The following is a 7,647-nucleotide window of genomic DNA, read 5'->3' on the forward strand; positions in this document are numbered from 1 at the left end:
GGTGAGTGTTGAGGGTGAGTGGTGAGTGGTGATTGGTGAGGGTGTGATTGGTGAGGATGAGTGGTGAGGGAGAGTGGTGAGGGAGAGTGGTGAGGGTGAATGGTGAGGGTGAGTGGTGAGTGGTGAGGGTGAGTGTTGAGGGTGAGTGGTGAGTGGTGATTGGTGAGGGTGTGATTGGTGAGTGGTGAGTGGTGAGGGTGAGTGGCAAGTGGTGAGGGTGAGTGGTGATTGGTGAGGGTGTGATTGGTGAGGATGAGTGGTGAATGGTGAGGGTGAGTGTTGAGGGTGAGTGGTGAGTGGTGATTGGTGAGGGTGTGATTGGTGAGGATGAGTGGTGAGGGAGAGTGGTGAGGGAGAGTGGTGAGGGTGAATGATGAGGGTGAGTGGTGAGTGGTGAGGGTGTTATTGGTGAGGATGAGTGGTGAGGGAGAGCGGTGAGGGAGAGTGGTGAGGGTGAATGGTGAGGGTGAGTGGTGAGGGTGAGTGGTGAGGGTGTGATTGGTGAGGATGAGTGGTGAGGGAGAGTGGTGAGGGAGAGTGGTGAGGGTGAATGGTGAGGGTGAGTGGTGAGGGTGAGTGGCAAGTGGTGAGGGTGAGTGGTGATTGGTGAGGGTGTGATTGGTGAGGATGAGTGGTGAGTAGTGAGGGTGAGTGGGGAGGGTGAGTGGCGGTTGTGAGTGGTGATTAGTGAGGGGTGAGGTTGAGTGGTGAGGGTGAGTGGTGAGCGGTGAGGGTGAGCAGTGAGGGTGAGTGGTAATTGGTGAGGGTGTGATTGGTGAGGATGAGTGGTGAGTGGTGAGGTGAGTAGTGAGGGTGAGTGGTGAGCGGTGAGGGTGAGTGGTTGTTGTGAGGGTGAGTGGTGAGTGGTGAGAGTGAATGGTGAGGGTGAGTGGTGAGCGTGAGTGGTGAGGGTGAGTGGTGATTGTTGAGGGTGTGATTGGTGTGGATGAGTGGTGAGTAGTGAGGGAGAGTGGTGAGGGAGAGTGGTGAGAGAGAATGGTGAGGGTGAGTGGTGAGGGTGAGTGTTGAGGGTGAGTGGTGAGTGGTGATTGGTGATTGGTGAGGGTGTGATTGGTGAGGATGAATGGTGAGGGAGAGTGGTGAGGGAGAGTGGTGAGGGTGAATGGTGAGGGTGAGTGGTGAGTGGTGAGGGTGAGTGTTGAGGGTGAGTGGTGAGTGGTGATTGGTGAGGGTGTGATTGGTGAGGATGAGTGGTTAGGGTGAATGGTGAGGGTGAGTGGTGAGGGTGAGTGGTGAGGGTGTGATTGGTGAGGATGAGTGGTGAGGGAGAGTGGTGAGGGAGTGTGGTGAGGGTGAATGGTGAGGGTGAGTGGTGAGTGGTGAGGGTGAGTGGCAAGTGGTGAGGGTGAGTGGTGATTGGTGAGGGTGTGATTGGTGAGGATGAGTGGTGAGTAGTGAGGGTGAGTGGGGAGGGTGAGTGGCGGTTGTGAGTGGTGATTAGTGAGGGGTGAGGGTGAGGTTGAGTGGTGAGGGTGAGTGGTGAGCGGTGAGGGTGAGCAGTGAGGGTGAGTGGTAATTGGTGAGGGTGTGATTGGTGAGGATGAGTGGTGAGTGGTGAGGTGAGTAGTGAGGGTGAGTGGTGAGCGGTGAGAGTGAGTGGTTGTTGTGAGGATGAGTGGTGAGTGGTGAGAGTGAGTGGTGAGGGTGAGTGGTGAGCGTGAGTGGTCAGGGTGAGTGGTGATTGTTGAGGGTGTGATTGGTGAGGATGAGTGGTGAGTAGTGAGGGTGAGTGGTGAGGGTGAGTGTTGAGTGGTGAGGGTGAGTGGCGGTTATGAGTGGTGATTAGTGAGGGGTGAGTGGTGAGGGTGAGCGTGAGTGGTGAGGGTGAGCAGTGCGGGTGAGTGGTGATTGGTGAGGGTGTGATTGGTGAGGGTGAGTGGTCAGGGTGAGTGGTGAGCGGTGAGGGTGAGTGGTTGTTGTGAGGGTGAGTGGTGAGGGTGAGTGGTGAGGGTGAGTGGTGAGGGTGAGTGGTGAGTGGTGATTGGTGAGGGTGTGATTGGTGAGGATGAGTGGTGAGGGAGAGTGGTGAGGGAGAGTGGTGAGGGTGAATGATGAGGGTGAGTGGTGAGTGGTGAGGGTGTTATTGGTGAGGATGAGTGGTGAGGGAGAGCGGTGAGGGAGAGTGGTGAGGGTGAATGGTGAGGGTGAGTGGTGAGGGTGAGTGGTGAGGGTGTGATTGGTGAGGATGAGTGGTGAGGGAGAGTGGTGAGGGAGAGTGGTGAGGGTGAATGGTGAGGGTGAGTGGTGAGGGTGAGTGGCAAGTGGTGAGGGTGAGTGGTGATTGGTGAGGGTGTGATTGGTGAGGATGAGTGGTGAGTAGTGAGGGTGAGTGGGGAGGGTGAGTGGCGGTTGTGAGTGGTGATTAGTGAGGGGTGAGGTTGAGTGGTGAGGGTGAGTGGTGAGCGGTGAGGGTGAGCAGTGAGGGTGAGTGGTAATTGGTGAGGGTGTGATTGGTGAGGATGAGTGGTGAGTGGTGAGGTGAGTAGTGAGGGTGAGTGGTGAGCGGTGAGGGTGAGTGGTTGTTGTGAGGGTGAGTGGTGAGTGGTGAGAGTGAATGGTGAGGGTGAGTGGTGAGCGTGAGTGGTGAGGGTGAGTGGTGATTGTTGAGGGTGTGATTGGTGTGGATGAGTGGTGAGTAGTGAGGGAGAGTGGTGAGGGAGAGTGGTGAGAGAGAATGGTGAGGGTGAGTGGTGAGGGTGAGTGTTGAGGGTGAGTGGTGAGTGGTGATTGGTGATTGGTGAGGGTGTGATTGGTGAGGATGAATGGTGAGGGAGAGTGGTGAGGGAGAGTGGTGAGGGTGAATGGTGAGGGTGAGTGGTGAGTGGTGAGGGTGAGTGTTGAGGGTGAGTGGTGAGTGGTGATTGGTGAGGGTGTGATTGGTGAGGATGAGTGGTTAGGGTGAATGGTGAGGGTGAGTGGTGAGGGTGAGTGGTGAGGGTGTGATTGGTGAGGATGAGTGGTGAGGGAGAGTGGTGAGGGAGTGTGGTGAGGGTGAATGGTGAGGGTGAGTGGTGAGTGGTGAGGGTGAGTGGCAAGTGGTGAGGGTGAGTGGTGATTGGTGAGGGTGTGATTGGTGAGGATGAGTGGTGAGTAGTGAGGGTGAGTGGGGAGGGTGAGTGGCGGTTGTGAGTGGTGATTAGTGAGGGGTGAGGGTGAGGTTGAGTGGTGAGGGTGAGTGGTGAGCGGTGAGGGTGAGCAGTGAGGGTGAGTGGTAATTGGTGAGGGTGTGATTGGTGAGGATGAGTGGTGAGTGGTGAGGTGATTAGTGAGGGTGAGTGGTGAGCGGTGAGAGTGAGTGGTTGTTGTGAGGATGAGTGGTGAGTGGTGAGAGTGAGTGGTGAGGGTGAGTGGTGAGCGTGAGTGGTCAGGGTGAGTGGTGATTGTTGAGGGTGTGATTGGTGAGGATGAGTGGTGAGTAGTGAGGGTGAGTGGTGAGGGTGAGTGTTGAGTGGTGAGGGTGAGTGGCGGTTATGAGTGGTGATTAGTGAGGGGTGAGTGGTGAGGGTGAGCGTGAGTGGTGAGGGTGAGCAGTGCGGGTGAGTGGTGATTGGTGAGGGTGTGATTGGTGAGGGTGAGTGGTCAGGGTGAGTGGTGAGCGGTGAGGGTGAGTGGTTGTTGTGAGGGTGAGTGGTGAGGGTGAGTGGTGAGGGTGAGTGGTGAGGGTGAGTGGTGAGGGTGAGTGGTGAGAGAGTGGTTAGTTTTGAGGGTGAGTGGTGAGGTTGAGTGGTGAGGGTTAGTGGAGAGTGGTGAGTGGTGATTGGTCAGTGGTGATTGGTGAGGATGAATGGTGAGTAGTGAGGGTGAAGTTGAGTGGTGAGGGTGAGTGGTGGTTGTGACGGTGAGTGGTGAGTGGTGAGGGTGAGTGGTGAGGGAGATTGGTGAGGGAGGTTGGTGAGTGGTGAGTTGTGAGGGTGAATGGTGAATAGTGAGTGGGAGTGGTGAGTGGTGAGGATGAGTGGTAAGGGTGAGTTGTGAGTGGTGAATGGTGAGGGTGAATGATGAGTACAGTCAATATGCACTGCTGTTATCATACCAGGTACCACCACCACAATATGTACTCCTCTCATCATAGCAGATACCACCACAGCAGTATGCACTGCTGTAATCATAGCAGGTTCCACCACAATATGCACTGCTGTCATCATAACAGGTACCAACACAGCAGTATGCACTGCTGTAGTGATAGCAGGTACGACCTCAGTCGGTATACACTGCTGTAGCGATAGTAGATACTGCTATCGAGTTGGTAGATACCGCTATAGTAAATACTAAAACAGTCAGTATATACCGCTACAGTCAGTCAATACTGCTACAGTCAGTATATACTACTATACAGTCAGTACATACTACCACGGTGAGTAGCTACTAGAGTCAGTAGATACTATTATAGAGTGAGTAGATACTGCTATAGATTTTGTAGTTACTACTATAGTCAGTGGATACAACTATAGAGTCAGCAGATACTATACAGTTAGTCGTTACGAGTATATAGTCGGTAGATACTACTGTAGGCCCAGTAAATACTACTATGGTCAGTAGTTATTACAGTCACTAAATACTACTACACAGTCAGTAGCTACTACTGGCTCAGTAGATACTACGGTACAGTCAGTAGATACTACTACAGAGTCAATAGATACCACTTCCTCTGTTGTTTGTAAGGTGTTGTTAGTATATATACCTACGAGGGGTAAAGATATTTTTTGAGGGGGGGTGGAGACCACAATTTTTGGAAACCTTTTGACATCAACTATTTACCCCACACTTTCTACAACTTTTTGGACTTGTGAAAGCCTCTTATATATTTGTTGGTGGAGAAATGTACAAACAGCCCACCGGACTTTGACAATACCTTAGTATCTGTGTATATATTTGTAAAGTTTTTAAGAAATATATTTTTCACCCGGGCAAAGCCGGGTACTTCCGCTAGTCTTATATATAAAAGTCTCCGCACGCTCGCGCTTGCGGGGGATTTGGCTCTCGGACGGTGAGGTTTAAGACCGAAATAATTTTCCAGGCGGCACGCCCTAAGCACCGTGGTGGGTTTAGGCTATTCCGTTTTCCCGTCCGTAAACTTTAAAGTAGTTTAATTAACACATTTGTGCCGTTTCTATTATTCATTATTTACTTATTGCGCGACATCGACCGTACCAAGTGACGCCAATTGCGTGGGGGGGGGGGAACTCTGCCAAGTCATGCGCGTTCGCTCCAGCTCACGGGATACATTTTATTTTACGCGTTTAACATTGAATAGATATACACATCACGCTGCCGATTTATCTTCACAGTGTGATGTCCTCTTCCCCCCCCCCACCCCAATGCGTGCAGTTACTCATATAAAGTCCTTAGATATTAATTTTATATTATTAAAGCGGTTACATAGTATTATTATGGCGAGGGCGGGGGGATGGTGGGGGGGGCGGGGGTAGCGGCCCAGCTCGCAGCCTGGCAATGTCTCACCTCCGGCTTGCCAATCTAGGCGAGGCCGCAGGCTCTGCACGGGACGAGGCGTCACCACGCCAATGTAAAGTACAATTTTATTCAATCTTTCGCTAAAAACTCAGGTTTATTGTTTACTATTATTAAACAAATACGTTTACAAACATTACAATGATAATGTTTGTGTGCACATAACAACTCTGCTTCATTCTTTACTATTATGAAACTAATAAGTTGCCTAATACTCTATTACTATTATAATGTTCGTGTGCAGAAACTAGATGCTTGTGCCTAAAGTCGATGTCTGTGTGTGTGAGTCCATGTGTTTGTGTGCGTGTAAGTCGATGGGTTTCTATGTGTGTAGGTCCATGTGTGTATCTGTCTTTTTCAAATGGACAACGCCCCGTGTGTGTGTACGTACAAGTGTTTGTGTGTGTGTGTCAGTCCATTTGTGTGCGTATCTGTCGCTGTGTGTGTGTTAGTCCACATGTGTGTGTTAGTTCATACGTCTGTGTTTCACTCGATGTGTGTACGTCAATGCGTGTGTGTGAGTCGATGTGTGTGCATGGCTCCATCTGAGTGTGTAAGTCAATGTGCGTTTGTGTGTCTATGTGTGTCGATGTGTGTTTGTTAATCCATGTGTGTGTATCTAAAGTAGATGTCTGTGTGTCACAGTCCATATGTCTATGTGTGTGTAGGGCAATGTGTGTCAGTCTATGTATGTGTGTGGAAGTCCATGTGTTTGTGTGTGTGAGTCGATGTCTGTGTGTGTCAGTCCATGGCTGTCTGTGATAGTCGCTTTGTGTGCATGGCTCCATGTCAGTCAGTGTAAGTCCATTTATTTGCGTGTCTGTAGCTCCATGTGTGCATGTGAGTGAGTGAATGTATGTGCTTTATTGACCTGCTCAAGGCCTATGATACCATCAGTAGGCCTGGCCTCTGGGTTGTTCTTCATGCTTTCGGAGTCCCTCAAACTTTGCTCATGATCCTTAAGGACCTTCATGATGGTGAGCGGCCCCGCGTAAAACTACATGGCCGTCAGTCAGAGCCATTCCCTCTACACCTTAGGGTGTAACAGGGATGTCCTCTGGCTCCACATTATTTAACATATTTTGACCACGTAGTTCGTGAAGCCTTCAATGGCTGTTCCCGAGGAATTACCATATGGTACAGATACAATGGGAGGCTGATCGATGCCCGGGTGCGGTCAAGGGATGCCTCCCTATTGCTCAACCATGTTATGTATGCCGATGCTCTGGTGATTGCTGCTCACTGCGGTTGAACCTGGAGCTTGCCACTAAGAGGTGGAGCCTTACTATCAGCCCCACCAAAACTAAGCACCTGCCTGGGTATTTTGTACCATCGAACAATCCACCCCCACAACTCACAATTGGTGATGTGGTAGTTGTGGAGAGATTGCCGAGATTCCCATACCTGGCCAATGTGCTCATGACCGGCTCCGGTTTAACAGCAGAGGTCTCACTCCAAATCAGTCGAGCGCCATTATCTTTTCATCGGCTGTGTTACGCTGTGTGGAAGCTACCTGGTCTTTCGCTCCATGAAGCTCCAGGTCTTCTCGGGCACGGTAATTCCCTCCCTTCTCTACGCTTGCGAAACGTGCACCCCCCTAATGGAACATCTTCACCGGTTAGAAACATTTAGGTTGGCCTGCTAACGATCCTTTTCTGGATGTAACCATATATGTGTGTGTGTGCGTCTAAGTTGATGTGTTTCTATGTGTGTGGGTCAATGTCTGTGTGTATTTATATAGTTTGCAATGGTTTCGTCCAGCTGAACCTCTCATGTGTGCGATGGCACAAATGTGCTCTGATTGCTTGCTCGTACCTATATCTGCTTCAGCAGATAAGTATCATGCATTGCAGTTCAATTATAAGTAAAGTGGTAATCACACACGTATACATCGCAATAAAATAATTTCACTGAACTATGGTGAAGTGTCATGCAAGAACTAAATATCTATTTCACAATATGGTATTGCCTTCGATAACAGTAAGCCAACAGGGTTGACTATTGTGTTGTTTCAGCGACTCTGTAGGCAGACTATATAAACAATTCAAATATTGGCTCTGTTATTGTTTGGCAGTTTTAACAGTCAATTCGACACCGATTTATTCATGTTTGATTATTTTTCTTACATAAGCCTGTAGAAAACATAATTAACTAACA

The sequence above is a fragment of the Lampetra planeri genome, chromosome 1 (genome assembly GCF_965212315.1).
Source record: "Lampetra planeri chromosome 1, kcLamPlan1.2.h2, whole genome shotgun sequence".
In the NCBI taxonomy this organism is placed as follows: domain Eukaryota; kingdom Metazoa; phylum Chordata; class Hyperoartia; order Petromyzontiformes; family Petromyzontidae; genus Lampetra; species Lampetra planeri.